Source organism: Panthera pardus, unplaced genomic scaffold, assembly GCF_024362965.1.
Source record: "Panthera pardus isolate Hobbes unplaced genomic scaffold, ASM2436296v1 HiC_scaffold_2, whole genome shotgun sequence".
NCBI classification, from domain to species: Eukaryota; Metazoa; Chordata; class Mammalia; order Carnivora; family Felidae; genus Panthera; species Panthera pardus.
Window position 1 is genome coordinate 23,511,427 of NW_026526765.1, and position 24,309 is coordinate 23,535,735.

The window sequence follows — 24,309 nt, forward strand, 5'->3', positions numbered from 1 at the left end:
AGATCCAGAACAGATGCTTCCCTCAAAGCCTTAGGAAAAAAAATTAAAAAAAAAATAATCCTGACAACACCTTGATTTTGAACTTCTAGTTGCCAGATTGTTAACAAATTCCCGTTGTTTAAGCCACACTATCTGCAGCACTTTGTTACAACAGCCCTAGCAAAGCAGTACAGGCACTCTAACACATACCATTAATTCCAGTTTCCGTTCTCATTTTCGTTAGCTCTCAAGGTTCACAGGGAGCTAGGAATCCAGCAACTGTATTCCTAGACTCCCTTACCGGCTTATTTCTACTTCGTTGCTGTAATTAGGAGGTAGAAGAATCAAGAGCCGATTTGGGGACCTGCAGAAAACTGTTAGCCCCAACACCACTAGCAATATTGGCAATGGGACTCTCTAGATGCCTAGCTACAAATGTAGAGTTGTGGGCTCTGGGTTAGGGTAGTGATGTCTTCCATGTTTCTGTGGAGCCCCCCTTTTTTTTTCTTCTTTGCAATTTCAGCTTTACAAACAAATTTGTGAAAAATATATGCTTGGAATGTCCAGAAGTTGTTTTTGTTCTATCTGTGCACTGACTGATACAGAATAGGGTACAGAAATGAGTAGCACAGAGACAAATTAAGACAGTTTCAAGAGGAAAACAAGAGCACAGGTTACCACTGGCCGTGGCAACAGTACATAATATAATAGAATTTCAAGAGCATGCTTCGTTTAATGTGTTTGGATGTGAGGAGGTAACATAGGTACAAGCCAGAGCAAAAAGGGCAGCATAAGTGGGTTAATAGGAGTTTGGATTTCTCGAAGAAGAATTTATATTTTCAAATTTGTTGACTCTTTTGACGTTACAAAAATCTTTGTGGGGAAGGCCAGGTAACTGTTATTATCTTCATATTATGGATAAGAAAATAACATGTCAGTTGCAGTTAGCTAGTTATATTGTTAATTCGATATTTGAGCTTTCCTATAGCCTTGTTTTTCACATTCAAAAAAAATGTATTTTTGAGGAACCATGGCTCTTTGTCTTATATTGATTTAGTTTGAAATATAATCCTCTGTACAATCTCCCATCGTATTGTAACCCAGTTGTTTTTCTCAAATTATGCTTTAAGGAGATATTACAGCTTCTTTTTATGTTCATTCACGTAAAGATTTCAAGAGTGATTTCAATATGTTACCCACTTACACTTGAGAAGATACATATTAATGTGACTTAAACTAATTTTTTTCTGAAGTGCAACACCCTTTTTGATAACTTAATATCCAGCCGTAAATCAAATAATGTCCAATCCGAGCAAAGAAGTTTAAAAAGTAGTTGAAACATGTTAATCTCAAATCTCAAGTCTGTATCTTTTCTTCACATTTTATTTAAGAAAAATTGACAGAAGTTATAGATTTACATGCAAATTATCTTAATAGATTACAAGGGAAGGATGGAGAGTCCCTTACGCTAATAATAAATGTCTAGATATTCATAATGAATGTTCAGTTAAGAGCTCCATTATAAACTAATTTATAGTAACATCCAAGAAATGCAGTGGAGGCAAAAAGTGGTTGTGTTTACGAAGTTCAATCCACTTTAAGATATAGTTTGACAAAGAATACCCTTGAAAATCAGAGACCATAAAATATACAGACCTGGAGAGAATTTACCCTCGAAAGGATTTCAAGGCATAACAAGTAGATAAGTAAGAATGGGAATGAATTAATCATATTTCTTTAATTGTGTGTATACCGGCCAACATAGTGTGTCTCACATTTGGTCTCCCCTTTATTGACACAAATTATATTTGTGCACATGAAAACATATTAGATTTCCTGGGAATAAGTTAAATCAACAGAAAAAGGAATAATTATATTAGACTAGGGTAATACTTTAAAACATTCTAAAAAGGTGTTTAATTTCCTAATAAACCTAGGCATTGTGAAATGACATTAGCCGTAGCAATAAATATCCTTAGGTCAACTGGTATATACACATGGATTTTCATTTTGCGATATTAAGATTAGGAAAAGAAATTTGGGGATGTCAGTGGGTGTTGACAACCCCGGTCTCTTTTGGAAGGAATTACTGAACTTATATTCTGGGTAAATTACTTACTATGTAGATAAACTTGAGTGAGACACTGAAACTCTGTAAACTGAACTCTTTGTTTATGAAGTATGGGATATAATAGAACCTCATAAACATTTGCAATAATTAAGTGTAACCCCATGCTAACATATTTAGATTTAGAAGGTACTCAATAAATATTAATAGCTTATTTTAAAGTTCTTTTATATGTGTTTATGAAGATTATATATATGTAGTAAAAATTGCTTGAAGGACAAATAACCATGATGCTGATAATGACCATAAAAATGTCAATTGCTAATGCTCATTATATTTAGTTTATGTTGTCTTTAAAGTCAGCCTTAGAAATTTAGAAAGTCTTAAGTCTATCCATTACTCTGCACTACCAATTCAAGTGTATTTTCACTCATCACAATTTAGAATTGTTAGTAATATTTCACAACAAACTCAGAGGAAAAGACTGCGCATAAATTAAGCAGTGATTAAGATATATGAAATTTAACTTATTTAATTTCCTAAAATACTAGTTTTATTTTCCTGTCTGTTGTATATGACAACAAAATAAATTAAATACAATTAATTAGTAAGTAAGTTTATTGGTAGATAGATATTTTGAGAAAGTGTGAGTAGCGGAGAGGGGCAGAAGGAGAGGAAGAGACAGACAGACAGACAGACAGAGAGAGATTTTCAAGCAGACTCCATGTTCAACCCAGAGCCCAAACCCACAATCCTGGGATCATGATGACCTGAGTGGAAATCAAGAGTCAGACCGCAGCCGGCTGAGCCACACAGGTGTCCCAATTACCAAGTAAATTTAATAGTGTGTTAGAGTGTGATAGGTCTATGGACAAACATTGAGTGGATCCACAGCAGTGTAAGCCCAGGGGAGGGGATGCTGAAATTTTCAGTGAAGAAGTCAGGATAGATCTGAGTGATAAGGCAATATTTTAGTGCATGTGATGAGAATGTGACCCAAATAAATTTCTAGTGGAGAGTTCTAGCAGAAGGGAAGAGCCAGTGCAGAGGACCTGGGGCAGAATTATGCCTGGAATATTTGGGGAATATCAACAAGTTCAGTTTGACTAAACAAGCTGGGAGACTGAAAGGAGGTATGAAGACAGAGAAGTCTGTGCAAAGTAAGGGAGAGAATATGTGCAAAACATTAAGCGCTTTAAAGATACCTTACTACTAAGAGACCATAGACTGCCATGGTTAAAAGCATAGACCCCTCAAAACATATACAACCACTATTAGCCAGTTAATATGGATTAAGAAACTGAACCTCTGTGCTTCAGTTTCTCCATTTTTAAAATTGTTATGATAGCACTTTCAACACATAGGATTGTTCTCAGCTATTACTTTATACTATGAGAAGCCAGAGTCGTTTTGAGCCACGTAGTGATATAATCTGGTTTATTGAAAGTTTCCTCTGACTAGAATATTAATACACTCTAAGAGGAAAGCCTGAATGAGTAAAAGCAAGAACATAGCAGGCTAGTATATTCATTCAGGTGAGAAATCATGAATACCTTGTCGTGGTGGTGTTGAGGACTTTTAGATTTTAGACATTCTGAAGAAACACCAACAAGAGTTCATGACTGAATGGATAAGAAACTATGTGAAAAAGACAAGAATTAAGAAAAATTTCAATACTTTTCACCTGAGCAACAGAAAGGATGGGATCGTTTGGACTGGGGAAGACTGGTATAGAAAAAAAATGGTGATAAAGCCAGTACATTTTGAAAGTGGAAAATTTGGGCTTTCTATCACATATTGATTGGACACTTGGAAAGTGGGGCATAAATATTGAATAGACAGTTGGATTGGTGTGACTTGTGTTTAGGGAAGGGAATGAGGCTTGAAATATACATTTTTAAATATCAGGATACAGATATTTAAAACCATGTCACTAGACGGATTCACCAAAGAAGTAAATACACATATCCACACACTATAATTTTCTAAGCATATACACATACACACGTACTATAATTGATAAATTGATGTGTTTTATAACATACACCTAGAAGAAAAATCCTGACAATACAATGATTTCCATCATGAATCATAAATGTCATTAAATCACAGAAGTTTCTTCTTAGGCAACCCTGTCATATGGCATATTATTTGGCAAGTGGTAGATACTTGAAACACAGAGAAAGCCAGCATCTATTTCTGAATCATGGCTTATGGCATAAAAGGATAAACTGAGCAAAAGGTCAGTAGAGCAAAGCTGAGCATAAAATCTTTCCTGCTTTGAACACAGACTTGCCAGGGATATCACATTCAGCTTCTTGAGTAACTTCAAAGTGTCACCATGAGCCATCCTCACCATCAACTGAAAACGACAGCCTCACAAATCAATGAGACCACTAATACTGAATTCTTTAGGAGGCACATGAAAGTAGGAAAAGCCAGCAACTGTTTCCTGGCTCCTTACAGAGTATTTGCTTAAGGATAAACTAGGAGCACAACATCAAGCAAAAAGATAAACCCTATGACACCTAGGAAAATTTCCACCTGTAACAGATGGGATGATTTTATAATGCAAGAAAGAATATTTTGAGGACTGAGAAAACATTGGCTTAGTACAGCAAATCAATAACCAATGCAAGTGTAGGTCTTAAGCATCGACTGGAACACAACATATGCAGTGGCATGGACAGCTTTGAGATTTTCAAAAAGGATACTGACAAAGGAAACATGTATACATATACCAAGGTCCTATTGACTAAGTCCTTTACCTTGATGAATGTATATCACTATTAAGAAGTATGTTTCTTAACATAAATGATGGTTTCTTTATAATACTATCTACAATGTATTGTGGACTAACATCATGCAATTGCAAGTGCTTATTTCTCCTGGAAAAGAGAAACTAGATTCTCTGCCTAAAATATGATTATGAAAATATTGTGCAGTAGTTTGCAAAAAAGGAAGGGGAGATTCTGGATGCCAGAAGTAAAGAACGAACTGAGTACTAGACACAGAGGTAAATAAGACGATACAGCAGTCGTTCAGTGAATTTATTGCAATAGTAATGGTTAGAGTACAGCACTTACAGGACTACAAAATTCCTATGGAGTAGGTACCATCAAAGGCCTTTAGTGTCAGTAATAAGGAAACCAACTAAATCTGTCGCCAGAGAAAACTAAGCTTGCCTTTGCTATGGCGCAATGCGTGGGGCAAAAATTCTCTCAAGAAATCAAAAGAATAGCCTTGCAACTTTGACATGTTTGAACATAAATTTACACTATACTTATAATATGGGGATAGCGCAAGCTGAGAAGGTAGCAATTAAAAAATGATCCTGGTGTGGTGCAAACCCTGGGTGGCCTAGAAATCAAATGCAAAATTGCTCTGGAGAGAGATATTAGTCCATGTAGGATTTATAAATGGGGAAAATCAAAAGAGGCCAGGTTAAGATGAGCTCACTAGCTCAAAATCGGAAATTAAAACATTCATGGGGATAGTCAGCAGTCAAAAGCACCAGCAGAATTTGAGCTATTGGATTTAAAACCTCAAAGTAAACCCCAAGAGTATGTGATCGTGTGAGGACAGAAAAATTACACATACGTGCATACATACAGCTAGCCTAAGTGTGTTTAAAAGGATTAAAGAGGTAACATTTGTCTTCTGGATAAATGTGGGAAGCTTGAAAAGACAGAATCTTAATTTAGCAGTGGGGAAAGTTAAGAACGAAGTTAATATATCCCCATAGAACTTCCAGAAGACATAGTAATTAGTGGCAGTAAATGCTGAAAGGTGAAGGAAGGTGACCTTTAAAGCAGATGGACTGGTTCAAAGTCTAATTGAGAAGAAATTATACATAAGTATCTTCCTCCCACTCCATGCAGGCAGGAGATTGTAGCTTCCTTACTTGAGAGAATACTGAAGGATTGTACTCTAGAGAGTATAAAACACAATTTCCTTTGCCTGGGAGGAAAAGTGGAAGGTTGGAAAACCATACTGTTCACATGAGAATTAAGGGATACTCAAGGATTTTTTTCTACTATTTGGTATTCCAACTGGGAGACAAGTATTCACCCTTCAGGTAGAAAATTGGCATTAACTTCTCTACCATATGTAAGGAAGTACAGCCAAATGGGAAAAAAATATTATCATCAGAGATTTCCACAATAAGTACTAGCAAGGTCAATCTATAGTAAAGGATAGAGAGGGCAAGTATTCCCACATGAATCTCAGTTGAACATGCTTTTTAGTACACCCGTCTTATACATAAGATAATAGATCAACATCACCAGGAAAGCAACTAATAAAAAAACAAACTAAAGCAATTTGTGAGAATCAGTTTATTTATGGGGAAAAAAAATACCATTTTGTGCCCTTAAAGATCTAAGAGAATGCTGCATCTATCAAAGAGAATCTGATATAAAAAATGAGACATAATATATAGAGTTATAACATATTCATATTATATATGTATGTTATATTAATATAGATTATATACATAGTATAACATATAGATGCATACACACCCTTACATACATATACATACACACATGTATACATACACACCATACACATCTGATATATATATATATCATATATATATATATAATATATATATATATATATATATATTTATCACTCTTCCAGTCTTCTAGTACAATGTTGAATAGAAAAGGTGAAAACAGATGGTCTAGTCTTGCTCCTGAGCCCAAGGGAAAGTATTCAATCTTCTGTCATCAGACTACAAATATCATACTTATCAAAGATGCTCTATATGAGGATAACGAAGTTTCCTTCTGTGTCTGCCATGAGAGTGTTCCACTCAGAGCTCTCTTCAAGAAAGAATCTGTGCTGGAAAGGGTAAAGTTAGTTGACAGACTTCAGCTGCCACAACTTGAGGATCCACCAAAGCATTTTATCAAAGCCACACTTTCCAGTTTATGCCCAACCAATGACAGAACGGCGTGAGGGTACTGGAGTTATGATATTCCTGCCTAATATGTAAATCTTCTAATGGAATATCTTTGTTCTGGGAATGTCATTATCCTGGCCAGTACCTGATCAGGGATGCATTGCAGGCTGAAGCTCTTTCAATCCAATTTTTCCTCTTTTCTTCTCTCCTTACATTGTGGTTATGAGGGTCTCCTCACTACTCTCTTTTTCTTCTATGCTTCCTGGCATGGAATTCTATACATAATAAAACTATCATCTAAAGTGAAAACAAGGGGCACCTGGCTGGCTCAGTCAGTTAAGTGTCCAACACTGGATTTCAGCTCAGGTCATGACCTCACAGTTCATGGGATCAAGCCCCACATTGGGCTCTGTGCTGATACTGTGGAACCTGCTTGGGATTCTCTCTCTCCCTCTCTCTCTTTCCCTGCCCTGCTCGCTTTCTTCCTCTCTCTTTCAAAATAAATAACAAACATTAAAAAATAAAGTGAAAGCAAATATTTTTGTGACACAGAATTATCTTCAGGAGACCCATAGTAAAGAAATCTTATATGTAATTTTTCAGACAAGAAAGTTAACAGTATGTAAATATGGATCTATACATGAGAATCAAGTTCTAGAAATAAACGTGGGTCAGAAAATATACTTTGCTTTACTCATTAATTTATACTTAGAGTTGTTTTTATGGTCCACCGTATGACTTAATATTCCACAGACATTTGAATATTTATGTTTTAGTGGTAGGTTGTATTTGTTGTTTAATGAGGTCAGTTAGATGTACAGAACTTAGGTTAACTTGATAGTATTGATCAAATATCTGTACCTATAGTCATTTTTATATACTTGTTCTATCAACTAATAAAAGTGATATTAAAATATTTAGCATTTATTGTAGATTTGATATTTCCATATTTAGCTCTGTTATTTTTCTTCATATATCTTATAGCTCTGTTAATAGGTGCACACTTAGGATTATTAGATTTGAATAATTGATCCTTTATTTTTTATAAAATATTTTTTCAACTCTAGTAATGCATTTGAGGTGAGATCCACTTTTTCAGATATTAATATAGTCATTACAACCTACTTTAGCTGGGTCTTAGGATACGATGTCATTTTTCAGTGTTTTGTTTTAGCCACTGCATCTGTTAATTTAAAATATATCTCTAATGAGCAAGTATAACATGTTCTTAGTTGATCAAAAGACTGGTCTGATTTGTTTTATTGGTAATCTTAATTCAAACATATAAAATGAATAATTGACATGTTTGGATCTTGGTTTTTGGTTTTGTGTGTACCATTTGTTCTTCTTTATTTTTCACTCACCTGTTTGTGGCAAATATATCCTATACTGACTTAACTATATCTTTGATTTGGTAAGCTAGTGATTTTAGTATGCAAATAACATTACTGTATGTCATGAGAATTTTATTTTATTTTATTTTTTAATATAATTCATTGTCAAATTGGTTTCCATACAACACCCAGTGCTCATCCCAACAAGTGCCCTCCTCAATGCCCATCACCCACTTTCCCCTCTCCCCCACCCCTCATAAACACTCAGTTTGTTCTCAGTATTTAAGAGTCTTTTATGGTTTGCCTCCCTCCCTCTCTGTAACTTTTTTTTCCCCTGTAATAAGAATTTTAAAAACATATCACAGTATATTTACTTTGTTCAAATACTTGACCAAAATTTTTGTATTTTACTTTCCCTTCATTATAAAACTAACATAATTTATTTTAAAGAAATAACTAGAGTGGGGGCGCCTGGGTGGCATAGTAGGTGAAGCATCCAACATCAGCTTAGGCCATGATCTCGCGGTCTGTGGGTTCGAGCCTGGACTTGGGCTCTGTGCTCACAGTTCAGATCCTGGAACGTGTTTTGGATTCTGTGTCTCCTTCTCTCTCTCTCTCTCTCTCTCTCTCTCTCTCTGCCCCTCCCCCTGCTCACTCTGTCTCCCCCCATCTCTCTCTGTCAAAAATAAACCTTAAAAAAAAAAGAAAAATCACTAAACTCTAAATATAAAATTGTGAACATAAAAAAATTATAAATATAAAAAAATACTAAAAAATTCTGTCATATATTTCTCTAGAGATATCCCTTTCCTGGTGTTTTTATTACATACTTTAAATCTGGCTATTTGTTAATTTTTCCCTCCACTTAAAGAACTTCTTTTAACTACTTCTGGTAGTGAATTTACTGGATAAAAATACTTTCAAGTTTTGTCTGGAAATATCCCTTGAGACCTATCAAAATTCAAGCAATATTTTCAGAGAATATAAAATTGTAGCTAAAAATTTTTATTTTCTTTTGCCATCTGACAGTCCATTTTCCCTGATGGGAAGTCATTAGTCATTCATTTTGTTGTTCTGCTCTATGTAGTAAATCCCTTTTCCTTGTTATTGAAGAATTACTTTTTGTTTGTTTTAATAATTTATGGTATGCTATATGTGATTTCATGTATTTCATGTATATATGCATTAGTGTCTTTTATCAATTTGGAAATTTTCCATTCATTATTTCTTCTAATAGTTCCTCTAACTTATCTCTTCTCTCCTTGGAAGCTAGTTATATATAGGTTTTCCATTAACTATTGTAGCATATATTGGAGATGATTTGTTTTCTTACAGTTCTCACTCTTTATTCTCTCTTTATTCCACTTCGATTATTTAATTTTACCCATCTTAAAGTTCACTGGCCTTCCTATTCTGAATCCAAACGAGGTTAAGCCTATATAATAGAAAGTATTCCAACTTAAATACAAAGAATAAGCAATAAAGTAACACAAATAGAAAATTAGTTAAGTGCAATGTAGTGAAAAAACTTAGCATGCATGTAATTTGATTTATAATGAAAAAAGGGGAAGAAAATAAGAGTACAAAGAATATCTAAAGATATACTCACCACAAATTTTCTAAAACTGAAGAGATACCACACAAAAGTTAATAAAGTATTATGAACACCAAGCAGAGTAAATGAAAATAAAATGACTTATATAAACATCATAGTAAAATACCTGAAAAAAAAGAAAATGGTAAGAAAATTAAATGTAAAAATTTTAAATTAAGAACCAATAAAACTGACATCTGACTTTTCAGCAGAATCAATGAAATCCAGAAGACCATGGAATTATAATCATTAAAGCACTTTAAGAAATGCAAGATTCTATAAAGAATATTCTTCAAAAATTAAGATATTTTTAAAGAAAAAAGGAAGTAATTTTTAACAAATATCCCTACACTATAATTCTAAAAAAGTGAAAGAAACTCATTCCAGTCAAATATAGGGATTTTAAAAAATGTACTTGACAAGGAATTGAATGTCAGGGTAGACAAACTTGAAAATTTTAAGTGAATGTGCCAGGTAGATGAATATTGATAGAACATATTTAAATTAGACAAAGATAAATTAAGAGATCTAATATACAAAGAATATAGCAGTATAAAGGGAATAGAAGTAATTCTCTTACCACACTATATTTTAAAAGTGATGGGATTACATACATTTCAGGGCAGTGAGATGTTGAAGAGTGATGTCCGACCTGCCAGTATTTTGATCCAGGGGAAGTTAATGAAAATTGAAGCAGGTTAAAACCAACCTTATATTTTTGGTTATTTTGAAGCCAGCCTTGCCTTTTGGTTGTTTGTTTTATTAAAGTGCATTGTAAAGAATTGACATGCGAACAAGACAGTGAAAAGCAAAACAGCAAAAAAATCAATAGCTTTCTGCAAATTCACTTCAAAGTATATCTGGTCAGTGCCTTCTGGTGCACTTGAATCCAGATGAGTTGTAAGTCTCAAAATTCCAAGTCTATTTCTTGTATCCATATAGCGTGCATTTATTATATTCTTTATTCCAGATTTAGTTAATTCCCTCTATCTACCAGTTAATTTTACTATCAATCTAAACCCTTCATCTTCTTTGGATATTTAAAGGTTTGATAGTATTTATCTCTACTTTCAGTATTTCTCAGGGGAACCAACATCCCAGAATATAATGCCAATTATTAGCCCCACTCACATCCTGTCTTGTTTCGTAAAATGTTGCCTCATTAGGGATATACAATAAAAGATCTAATGGAGTATGTGCAAGTTTTAAACAAAAGTGTACTGCAATAGAAATATAGCTATCAGGTTTGTAACCAGCTTGAAGGGCTTAGGGAAGGTGTTTGTTTGTTTCTTTCTGTCTTCTTCCCCAGGCAGCAAAATATTTGTAAAGACTAATTACATTAGTGCCTTTTATTAATGGCCTATAAAGTCTAATTTCTCTCTTAAATTGAAAAAAAAAGTTTAACTTTATTATTAGGAACTGTTCTCATAGTAGGTGGCAAAATGCCAATTCAAGCTATATTAATCAAAAATTGAGTAAGGCGTAATAGTGATGCTGCAGGAATTCAGGAAACTCAAAAAGTGCTGAACTAAAATCAGAAATATAAATCCTTTCAAACTCTATTTTTGTGCCTTTCTCCCCACCCCCCATAGGCTTTGTCTCACCTGCCCCATATCTGTTTGCTCCATTTTCAAGTTCACACAGCAGAAAACAGCCAGTATCAGTAAGGTGATATCTCCACCATACCAGAAAGCAAGTATTAAAGAGCACAGTGGGATCTGGAAGTGTTTGTTCAGTTACCCAAAAAGATCCTCATTTGCATGTCTTGTATCTGATTCCCACCTCTGGTCAATAATTTATGCACTGGAGGCAGTGTCATCCCATTTTAATCTGAAAAGTCCCAAAGTAAACATGAAGTGAGAATGAAAATAGAGAGTTTCCAAAATAGCCTGGGGAAAGGGAAAAAAAAATGATAAAGAACTAGAGAAACATGTCAGTTCTACCAAGATGACAATTTTTGTTCTCATTATGATTTTGTGTGTGTGTGTTAGGACTTTTTAATAGAAAACTGGAATAATAACAGAGTGTCCAGTCAGTGCTTTAAGCTAAAAGAATGAAAACAAGTGACAAAATCAACTTGCTTTAAAAAAGTTTAAAAACTGGTCTTTGCTTAAATATGTTGCATTATTGTTACATGAGAGTAAAAGACAATATATATACATATGTATATACATATATACATACATATACATATATACATATACATACATACACATACGTATACACATATATATATCCTCTTTTACACTCGTATAACAATGTGTGTATATATTATATATATATATATATATATATGTGTGTGTGTGTGTGTATAAGTAATTTTGGTATTGATATATTTCATAATATATCTTCACCAAGGCTCTGTATCTTTCATTTTTTATTCCTTTTTCTGAAACATTATGTTGTTTTGCTACTTCCAGAATATAGCATAGTAACACAACTCCTTTGGTCCTTCTTGAAATACCAAGTAGTTGGTCTAAAAACTAGCATAAATCTTTTAAAAATAATGCTTTATTAAGCATGCATACATATTTATGCCTGTGTTAGGAAACAAATAGAAGGTGAAAGGCGAATGCAATGAAAAAAAAGACAACTTCTTAGAACAAAAACATAAGTTATTGTTTTCATTACACTCCTTCAGGCTTGAACATTAGAAGGGATAATTTAGAGTTGCATATCTGGTGTCAAACAAAATGAAGAATCTGACTGCATAAAGCAAAGTACAGTAGACAATGGGTGGTGTCAGCTTCCCTCTTGTCTCCTCACGGAGCAGACATTGCAATATCATATGAAAGGTAGTGGAATAATGCCAAAGTTGCCAGGATCCAAATATATGTAAATATGGTGCTTAATTCTTTTGGCTCCTTCTGCTAAAATTGAGTTGTCTGATATATGTGTACCTTTGCAGGTTCTGTAGTTTAAATTGTGTTCTCAGAAGCTGCTGGAATAACCTTTGTAGTTAATGTTTTATGCAGTAGTTATACACCCGAAAGAATCTGATTCCGGATGTAGAAAAGCCATATTTGTACAAAATCAAGTAGTTTCAGAAAATTCTTCAGAAGAATAAGGCCATATTAGGGTGTCTGCTAGAAATTATTTTTAGAAAAAAACTATTTCACTCTAAAGTATTCAATACTTAAGATGGGTATGTTACCACCCACCAAGTACAAAACAAAAAAAAAGCAAAAAAAAAAAAAAAAAAACCCTGTTCTCTATCTTCTACTTTTGCTTCATTTATCATTTCAAATGTATTTAAAATATGCCTTTCATCTCATTTAATTCTTAACCAATACACTGAGGTAAACTGTATGCTGGTATTAATAGCCACATTTTAAACATAAAGAAATGACAAACAAGTAAGGTTTTAATAGCTTGCCATGGTGACGGAAGGAAAACTGGATTGTAGAGTTTGTATTTATTTCTACATCAGTTTTTACTACTGCCTCTCTGTTTTAGGAATAAAGTGAGAACTGATTTTTTTGAGAAATATTTGGATAAATATGTTAAAAATATTCATCTGAGTAAACTTAAAGACCAGTTGGCTTTAACCAATGACTACTGAATCAAGCAGCATCCCATCTAGCAAATGGAAAGGAGAAATCCAAAGAGATAAACAAAACAGGAGACATTCATAGGTGGAAGGGGACAGGAACAAGGAAAGAGTGAATTATCTCATCTTTGGGGGATAGAAAGGCTTATCAGGTGTAGTAGCTTAGGAACACTGACCAGAACATTTCAGATTGACTGTAAGATGAATAACATTCCTGGGAGTGGCTGAAATTGCAATTAGGTTAAATATTAAGTCTTGATTCGCTGATGTAAAGTTTAGCACAAGTGACTCCGCTGTAGGCCTATTGCCTTTTCTTGTTGTAATTTCCTCCTTTTGATCAAAATTTCAGATTGAGAGACATGAACAAAATTTAAGGCATTACCACCTCTCCCAGCCTCTACTCTGAAGTTCTTGCACTTTTTGCTTTTTGTTGATCCTCTGTGTGGTATTCATGCTTTTTTTTTTTTTTTTTGCTTAAATTCTGCGATATTCATATTCACAACTTTATATCTACAAATTTATTTCAGTCATTTTCTTCATACCTTTTCTACCATTTCAGTCTTAGGGAGATCATTTGCTTGGTGATTACCGGCTGCAAACATGCATGTAAAACTTTTGAGAGAATATAGCACAACAGGGAGACTACTGTTGAGTTTTATAAGTTAAAAAATTACATATACATATATATTATATGTATATATATACGTATATGTATGTATGTGTATATGTATATATGTATATACCTATATATATATATACTTACATGTATATATACACATATACATATACGTATATATGTATATGTATGTATATGTATATATATGTATATGTATGTGTATATGTATATGGATATGGATATGGATATGTAAAATGTATGGAGTGAACTCCAGAGCCATGGTCCCCAAAACACGAATCAATCAAAATCAAGTAAGTCAAGGAAAGACCCCAGTAAGGAATTATCTTTTTTTTAAGCCAAGTGTCTTCCTCAGTGATCCTACAGTTTTGGAAGATACTGAGTTTCATTGTCTCCAGAAGTGTTAATCCTGGTGTAGGAACGGTGTTGGCCACAGAGCAATACCTCCTGGTTCAGCTAAAAGATAATCAAGCGCTATCCTATATCAAGAATGACTTTAGCCAAAGAGTCTAAGATTTTTGCTTGCAGCTGTTGTTTTAGCAGCTCTGCAATATCTTCAAGAGTTAAGGAGAGATTCCTGGTCACAGCATCATTTTCACCTATTCCTAGCCAAGGGAGCTATGATCTACCAAAGGAAGCTAAATTTGAAATTTGGTAATTTCCATTTGAGTCTATGGCTCTAGACTGGAAAGATAAGAGCCACGGATGCCAGTAACTTTTAATGGTCTGTAGACAACACAAATAGTTTTATTCTGGTCACCCATGCCTGTGTCTCTTTCTTTTTGTAGAGCCTGGGTGCAAAGTTCCCTGGGTTTGGGGTTATTCATCACAGACAGGGAAATAGAATCTCTAGGTTAGGTAGTTTGACACAATAGAGAGAGAACTGAGTTGGTTCCAGAAAAACTGAGTCTTTGGGAAATCCAAAAGTAGTTTGTGATAGGCACAACTACAGAATCACTAGTATCACTGAAAATTTAACAGTTGTTTGAAGTTTGGATGACCCCCTCCCCTTAGCAATGGACTGGGAGATAAAGATGATAGCATTGTCTTTCCAAGTCAATGCTAGAGTAAGAAAAAAAAGCAAAAAGAAGGTTTTATGTCTGGCTACTGTGTGAAGTCTTGATCTGGAATCTTGAGAGAAAACAGTCTATCTCAAGGTCAGCTACTTCTCTTCCCAGTCAACTAGTTTTAGAGGTCTCCGGCATTAGGACCAGATGTCAAGTGGAGACTTCCTCGGCTGTGAGATGTATATCCAAGGTTCACCTTCCTGAAGTTTGGCTGCCCTTTGGATAATGAAGACAACCTGATATATTTATTTCTAAGGAGATTCAAAGGCAGTCTTTGTTCTTAATGATTCCAAATTAGAACGGTGGGAGAAAATTGGAAATGTTAGTTTGGAGAGTTGTAGCCGGATATTTGAAAAAATTAAATTTCAGAATCCAATCCAACTTCCAGCTATGTAAAAAAAAATGTAATTAGACATGTTAACAGGATTAGAATTTAATATTTACAAAGATATAAACATTTTTCTGTCTATAGTTATCACCATTTTCATCAAAGATAATCATATTAAAAATAATGTATGCATTAAATTTGGCCTGATTATTTACAAATGTAAAGTGAGAATAGTGATTGAACATATAAGCTCTTTTTAAGACTCGTTTACTGAAATCTTTTAAAAAAGATACCATGGTTTTTCCAAGAAGCTTTATTGTATTGGCTCCATAAAGTCAACTTTTGTTTCTTAGAACTGTCTTGTCACATCTAAGTGTATGCACATTTCTCTCAAATATGACATTCCAATCAAAGCCTTGGTAATATAGTCAACATTTCCAGTTATGTTCTGTAACAAGAACAGGTTTTACTAAACTTAGGTAAATAATGATTTTGCCATTAAAAGAATACTCAAAAGTTTATAAATTCTAGAGGAATCAGGCAGGGAGGAAAAGTGAATGTTTCTATCTTTGTTTACAAAAAGTGTGCTTTACCAAATTGCTATAAGTTATAGGAAGCCTAAGAAAAAGTTTCCTTAAATTTTGAAAAACAAATCATCATAGAACCAGCAATGTTTCCAAAAAGTCATAAAATTATAATCATGCTTCTTAGTTCATATGGTCCTAATAATTAATACTTGTTCTGCTTTAATAGTTTCTCCACTAGTTCAAGAAATTCTTACCCAGTTCAGTTTTGTCATCTTAAGTTTATCAGAAACCTGTACTCCTCAATATCGTTTCCATGAATCTCCTTGAAAATAAAGCACTTTTGCAGGAATAATGTAAAACCATGAAAATAAAACAGTAAGAACCTGTTACTTGGTATGATACTTATAAAGATCTGATAGGAATTTACTATAATGTAACTGACAAGGAAATTTCGTTATTTCCATGCATACATTTTAAGATAATAACTGGAATCATGACTAATGCTATACCAGGACAAAGCAGACTTTAGAAATTTCATATTTCTGGAACACTTATATCTATACAAATACAACAGAAAGAAAGCTTACTATTCTTATTTGACAATGCTTACCATATAAATTTACATACCAAGTTAGCCTAATTAGTTTAACATCTCTTCTTTTTTATAAGGAGAGATAAAAAATCTTTTCAGATGCTTCAGGGACTCTGCAAAATCCCAAGGTTAGTTCTAGGTCAAAAAGACTCTCCTTAGAATTAGATTTTGGAAAGTTTGTCAAGAAAATCAAAAGATTTTAAAGCACTTGGTCAAATATGATCATAGGTCATTGTGAAACAATACTTAGTTATCCAGTTAACCAGAGTGAAATTTAAAGACTTCACAGGCAAATACAGAAAATTATTTTCCTAAAGCTAATATTACAAGTCTTTTGAGATAAATAGGAGATGTTTGGGGTGGGTCAAAAGGAAAAGGTGAACTCTGAACTACCTCTAGACCTGTATAGTTTTCAGCGTATAGGTCTTCACCTCCCTAGTTATATTTATTGCAGATATTTTATTCTTTTTTGGTGTAATTTTAAATGGATTTGTTATCTTAATTTATCTTTTTGGTAATCCATTGTTAGTTTATAGAAATGGAACAGATTTCTGTATATTTTGTATCCTGTGATTTTACTGAATTTGTTTATTAGTTGGTACAGTTTTGTGATGGAGTCCTTACGGTTTTCTATATATAGTATCATGTCATCCACAAAGAGTGATAGTTTTATTTATTTATTTATTTTTACCAGTGTAAATCCCTTTTATTTATTTTTCTGGTATTATCGCTAGGGCTAGGACTTTTAGTACTATGTTAAATAAAAGTGCCAAGAGTGGACATCCTTGTTTTCTCCTGATCTTAAAGAAAGAGCTTTCATTTTTCACCATTGAGTATGATGTTAGCTGTGGGCTTGTCATATATGGACTTTATTATGTTGAGGTATATTTCCTCTGAACCCACTTCCTTGAGAGTATTTTTAATAAATGGATGTTGAATTTTGTCAAAGGCTTTTTCTGATCATGTGGTTTTCATCCTTCATTGTGTTAATGTGATGTATCATGTTGATTGTGGATAATAAACCATACTATGTTCCTGGAATAAATCCCACTTAATAGTGGTGAATGATACTTTATCGTATTGCTGTATTTGATTTGCTATATTTAGGTGAGGAGTTTTGCATGTAGGTTCATCAGGAATATTGGCCTGTAGTTTTCTTTTGTTATAGTGTATTTAGTTTTGGTATCAGGGTAATGCTGGCTTCATAGAATGAATTTGGAAGCTTTGCTTCTTGTTCTAATTTTTAGTAGTTACTAGCTCTTTCATTTTTATAATATTTAATAGGTGTTGACTCTTTTTTAAAGATGTGGTAGAATTCACCAGTGAATCTATCTGGCCCTGGGCTTTGGTTTTTTTTTTTTTTTTTTTTTTGGGGGTTTTTTGGGGGGAGATTTTTTTTTTATCACCAATTCAATTTTATTAATAGTAATCAGCTTTTTCAGATTTTCTATTTATTCCTGATTCAGTTTTGGAAGATTTATGCATTTCTTCTAGATTGTCCAATTTGTTGGCATATAATATTTCATAGTAGTTTCTTATAATTATTTGTATTTCTGTGGTTGTGTTGCCTCTCCTTCATTTCTGATTTTCTTTGAGATTTCTCTCTCTCTCTCTCTCTCTCTCTCTCTCTCTCTCTCTCTCTCGTATGAATCTGGATAAAGGTTTACCTTTTCAGACAACAAGCTCTTGGTTTCATTGATTTTTTTTTCTAATTTTTTTAGCTGCTATTTTATTTATTCCACTCTAATCTTTATTATTATTCTTTTTACATTAACTTGGGATTTTCTTTCTTTTTGTTTGTTTGCTTGTTTGTTTGTTTGTTTTCTAGTCCCTTTAGGTGTAAGGTTAGATTGTTTATTTGAGATTTCTCCTCCTTTGAAGTAGGCTTCTATTGCTAAAAATTTTTCTCTTAGAACTGGTTTTGCTGAGTCCCAAAAATTTTTGACTATCATGTTTTATTTTCATTTGTCTACATGTATTATTTTATTTCTTTTTTTGACCCATTTGTTGTTTAGAAACATATATTTAGCTTTCACATATTTGTGTTCTTTTGCAGTTTTTTTTTTCATGTAATTGATTTCTAGTTTTATACAGTTTGGGTTCGCAAAGATGTTGATATGATTTCAAGCTTCTTAAATGTATTGAGTCTTGTTTGGCAGTATAACATATGATCTATCTTGGAGAATGTATATGCGCACTTTTAAAAAATGTGTCTTCTGTTTTTGGATGAAATGTTATAAATGTATCTGTTATTCCATCTAGCTAATGTGTCATTCACACCCATTGTTTCTGCATTGATTTTCTGTGTGAATAATGTATCCATTGATGTAAGTGGAGTGTTAAAATTCCCTACTATTATTGTATTACTATCAATTTCTCCTCTTATGTTATTTAGTATTTCCTGTATGTGTTTAGGTGCCTCTATATTGTATTCATAGATATTTACAATTGTTGTACTGTCTTGTTGGCTGATCCCTTTTTCATTATGTAAGACCTTCTTTGTCTTTTGCTACAGTCTTTGTTTTAAAATCTATTTTGTCTGGGGCACCTGGGTGGCTCAATCAGTTAAGCGTCCGACTTGGGCTCAGGTTGTGATCTCATGGCTTGTGGGTTTGAGCCTGGTGTCAGGCTCTATCGCTCTCTGCCCCTCCCCGACTCGTGCTGTCTGTCTATCTCTCTCTCTCTCTCAAAACTAAATAAACATTAAAAAATAAAATCTATTTTGTTGTTCTTTCTTTCTTCTTCCATTTGCATAAAATATATTCTCATCCCTTCACTTTTTTAGTCCATATGTGCCTTTAAGAATGAAGTGAGTCTCTTGTAGACAGCATAAAGATGGGTCTTGTTTGTTGTTGTTAATCCATTCGGTGACCCTATGACTTTTGATTATCACCTTGTTTAATTTGCATTTAAAGTAATTGATAGGTGTATACTTATTGCTATATTGTTAATTTCTAGTTGTTATTGTAGTTCTTCTCTGTCCCTTTCTTCTTTCTTGTTTCTGTTCTTCGTGGTTTGATGGTTTTCTTTAATGTTATGTTTGAATTAATTTATTCTTTGTGAATCTATTATACGCATTTTTATTCTGGTTAACTTTGGGTTTATATATAACATTCTACATGTATAGCAGTCCATATTAAGTTGACAGTCTCTTATGTTAAAACACATTCTAAAAGCACTACATTTTTACTTCCTCCCTATGTATTTTATGTATTTGATGTCATAGTTTACATTTTAAATTTTGTGTATCCCTTGACTAATTTTTATAGCTATAATTGATTTTTATATTTTTTGTGTTTTAAACTCCATATTGGCCTTATAATTGATTCATTGCCTTCAATGTACATTTTATGTGCATTTTTTCCCTTCTATAATTTCTTGTAGCTCTGACATTTTCCTTCCACTTAAAGAATTCTCTTTAACATTCTTATAAGGGTGGTTTAGTGGTGATGAACTCCTTTAACTTCGGGAAACTTTATCACACTTTCAGTTCTGAGTGATAATCTTGCCAGGTAGCATGTTCTTGGTTGTAGTTTTTTGCTTGTATTTTTAGCATTTTGAATATATCATGCCACTTTCTTCTGAATTGCAGTTTCTGCTGAAAAAACAGCTGATAGTCTTATGGGGTTTTTCTCGTATGTAACTGTTCTATTCTCTTGCTGCTTGTAATGTTCTCTATGCTTATCTTTGACATTTTTATTATTTTTTCTTGGTGTGGATTTCCTTGGGTTCATCTTGCTTGGGCTCTCTGTACTTCCTAAACCTGAATGTCTATTTCCTTCTTAGAAATTTTTCAGCCATATTTTCTTCAAACATGTTTTCTACTCTTTTATCTTTCCCTTTTCCTTCTGGGAATCCTATAATATGAATATTATTTCACTTGATGTTTTCCCAGAGCTTCCTTAATCTATTCTCATTTTTATTTTATTCTTTTTTTTTTCTTTTCTTTTCGCTATTCAGCTTGGGTGCTTTACTGTACCCTGTCTTCCAGATTTCTGATCCATTATTCTGCATCTTCTAATATGCTGTTAATTCCCTTTAGCATATTCTTCATTTCAGTTACTGTATTCTTCAACTGATTTTTTTTTTTTTTACATTCTCTTTCTGTTGAAATTCTTAATGAGTGCAGTCTTATCTAAAGTTCATCTTTATGAACATTGCTTTGAACTCTTTGTTAGGTAGATTGTGTATCTTCATTTTGTTCAGTTCTTTCCTAGAGTTTTATCTTGTTCTTTCTCTTGGAACATATTCCTGCCTCTTCATTTTGTTCGACTTTCTGTGTTTGTTTCTATTAATTAGATGGAGCAGCTACTTCTAGTCTTAAAGGAATTACCTGGTGTGGGAACATTCCCTGTGTGGGCTATGTGTGCCTGGCAGCTGTGGTTGGCTTACTAAAATTTTACTGGTCATGGGCTTGGGATCCCAGAGTACTCTGCAGTTAGGCCAAAATGGTTGGTTGGCTGGAGATGAAGCAGGAATGGGCCAGTGGGTACCAGGGTGTTCTGTGGAGGGGGATTTCTGGTGGGACAGTAGGAGCTAAAGCATGTGCAGGCCTGATGCTCCAGGGGCACTGCATGCAGGGGATGTCCCAGTGGGATGGCTAGAGCTAAGGCATACACAGGATGGATGGTTTCAGAATGCTCCACACAAAACCCTCGGTAGGACAGCTAGAGCTGAAACAGGTATTGGCCCCCCATTGTTGACAGACACCTAATGGCTGTTTACCTGGAATTCTACTATAGGCTGAGGCGCCTGGGTGGCTCAGTTGGTTAGCCGTTTGATTCTTAATTTTGGCTCAGGTTATGATCTCACAGTTCTTGAGTTCAAGCCCCACATCGGGCTCTGTGCTGTCAGTGTGGAACCTGCTTAGGATTCTCTCTCTGCTCCTCCCCTGATCATGCTCGCTCTCTCTCTTTCTCTCAAAATAAATAAATAAACATTAAAAAAAATCCTAGTATGTAGGAAGAAGAAGATAATTTAGTGACCTCTAAAATCATTTATGATTATCATGGAATTTGTTTTCCTCATGTAATCCCTTTCTTCAGAGACTTTATGGTAAAGAAAACATACAAACTCTATGTGTAGTCCTTGAGAATAGGTAGGTAAATTCTTCCACTCAGATTAATAGTCACTAAATATTGACTATATGCAATTTAAAAGCCTGTTTTTATTATTTTTTCCTTTTTAATGTTTCCAAATAAATAAATGTGTAATATTTAAATTGTAAATGTGTCAATGTAAATGTATAAAATGTAAGTAATTTTTAAAAATTATCATTAATATAGATATTTTCTGAAAAATGAAGAAATTCCCTTTAATTGTCTTGCTGAAACTGTATTTGGTAAATTATTTATTTGAATTTTAACTGAATTCTTCAGATTCTGCATTTTTCCTATACAAAATTGAAATGATTATTTTTCATTCCTGAATTCATTCCTTAATGAATTATTTTCATTCCTTAATCTTTGAAAAATGTTTCATTTAAAAATTAATGTATTTATAAAATTCATATTTATTTTTTCAGACTAAAGAAAAAATAGTCATTTGAACCTCAAATTGTAAAAATTCACATATACATTTTAAATGCCTTTTTTTGGGTATTTTCTCATATTCTATTTATGTTTTTATGCCACTCCTTGCTTTCTGCCCCAGAAAGGCAATAATTCTACTTCATACATAGAGAAAGGATAGCAAAAACAAAATTTTAATTATATATGTTTAAAAATTCAAGTCAAAGTAATTGGAAACCATTTTTGTGCTTAAATTATAAATTCTGTGACTTTTAGGATCTTTTTGTTGGTTAGTTTCTTAAAGTATAAATATTAGTAAACTGGACTAATAGTCATGGATTATTTTTTAATTACAAACCACTCAGATGATGGTTGGCTTTTATAACTTTCTGTACCTATTATTCCCATATGCTACCCTATCTTAAATTTATTTTCATTTTATAAGAAGAACTTTTTGAAGCATTTTTTAAATATTCTCTCTCATGTCTATCTCTAACCTTCAAACTCTCTCATCAATGAATTTAAGCCTCTCAATATGTTGCCTCTGTTGTTTCTTTCTCTCCATCTTTGTATATCAGCCTTTGTACCAGAATTTTGTGAGATAATGGAAACATTCTCCATCTGCACTGTTAAATATAGTAGCAACTAGCAAATACCGACTAGCTGTTAGAGCATTCAAAATGAGGCTAGCGTAGCTGAGGAACTAAATTTTTAAATTTATTTAATTTTAATTAATTGGAACGTAAATACTTTCATGTGGCTAATGACTGTCATACTCAACAGTGTAGTGTTACACCCCTTTATTCTTATTTTCTCATTCTGTCTCCTCTGCCTTCGTCTCTGTTTCTCTCTGGTCTGTCTCTAATTCTGAGTAGTATTTTTTTTTTTTTTTAGAACTTAGGGTTATTTGCTTAACTCAAATCAAAGGCAGAAGCTATACTTTAAATTAAAACAGAAGGCACTGATCTTGTTCGTAACATTAACTCCTCTTCCCGTACCTCTAGGGACTGCTGACTGGAGCTGTTTGAATATTTTGCAGGTTCAGTTGTGATAAACTCTGAGGGGATTTATCATACACATTTTTTTTTTCTTGGTCATTGTTCTTGAATTCCGCAAAAATAAGGAGCCTACAGGGCACTTTGAAGTTCATTATTCTTGCGGTAAGCTAAAGGCAAGGAAATCTTACAAATGGCTTTAAACTTGTACAATATAGGGCTTTACTCTTGGCTTTTATTGTTATTTTATATTTGCCCACACAGTTCTTCACATGTTTTGACCTAGTCACTCATTGAAGTCACAGATTTTGTATCCTCTTATGTTTCAGAGACTATATCCATTAAAGTTTGTCTTTAATTTATTCTTAATTTTTTTCTTAAGCCACGTATAAAATCTGACATGTCTCATATTTTTAAGATTAAGTGAAGCCTCGATCAAAGAAAACACCGTTCAATTTTAAATTTTAGAGCACTATTTCCAACACCACTTGTATTACAAAGCTGTTTACTTTTTATTTTTCATTTTTAATTAGTTTTAGTTTTTAACTTTAATTCTAGTGTAGCTAACATGCAGTGTTATATTAGTTTCAGATGTACAATATAGTAATTAAACTATTCTGTGCATTACACATTGATTATCATGATAAGTGTACTCTTTTTTATTAATGTTTGTTTATTTTGAGAGGAGAGAGAGAGAGAGAGAGCATGAGCAGGGGAGGGACAGAGGGAAAGGGAGAGAGAGAATCCCAAGCAGGCCCCACACTGTCAGTGCAGAGTCGGACATAGGGCTCAATCCCAGGAACTGTGCGACAGCTGGATGTTTAACCAACTGAGACGCCCAGGTGCCCTATTTCACCCATTCCCCGTACAAACCTCCCTTCTGGTAACCATCAGTTTTCTGTAGTTAAGAGTCTGTTTCTTGGTGTTTCTCTACCTTTCTCTCTCCTTTGCTCATTTGTTCTGTTTTTTGAATTTCACATGAGTGCAATTAAATGGTATTTGTCTTTCTCTGATTTATTTCACTCAGTATTATACTCTGTAGTTCCATCCATGTTGTTGTAAATGGCAAGATTTCATAATTTTTAATGACTGAATAATATTCTAGTGTGTGTGTGTGTGAGAGAGAGAGAGAGAGAGGGAGAGAGAGAGAGAGAGGGAGACATCTTCTTTATTCACTCATCTATCCATAGACAAATGGGTTCTTTCCATCATTGGACTATTC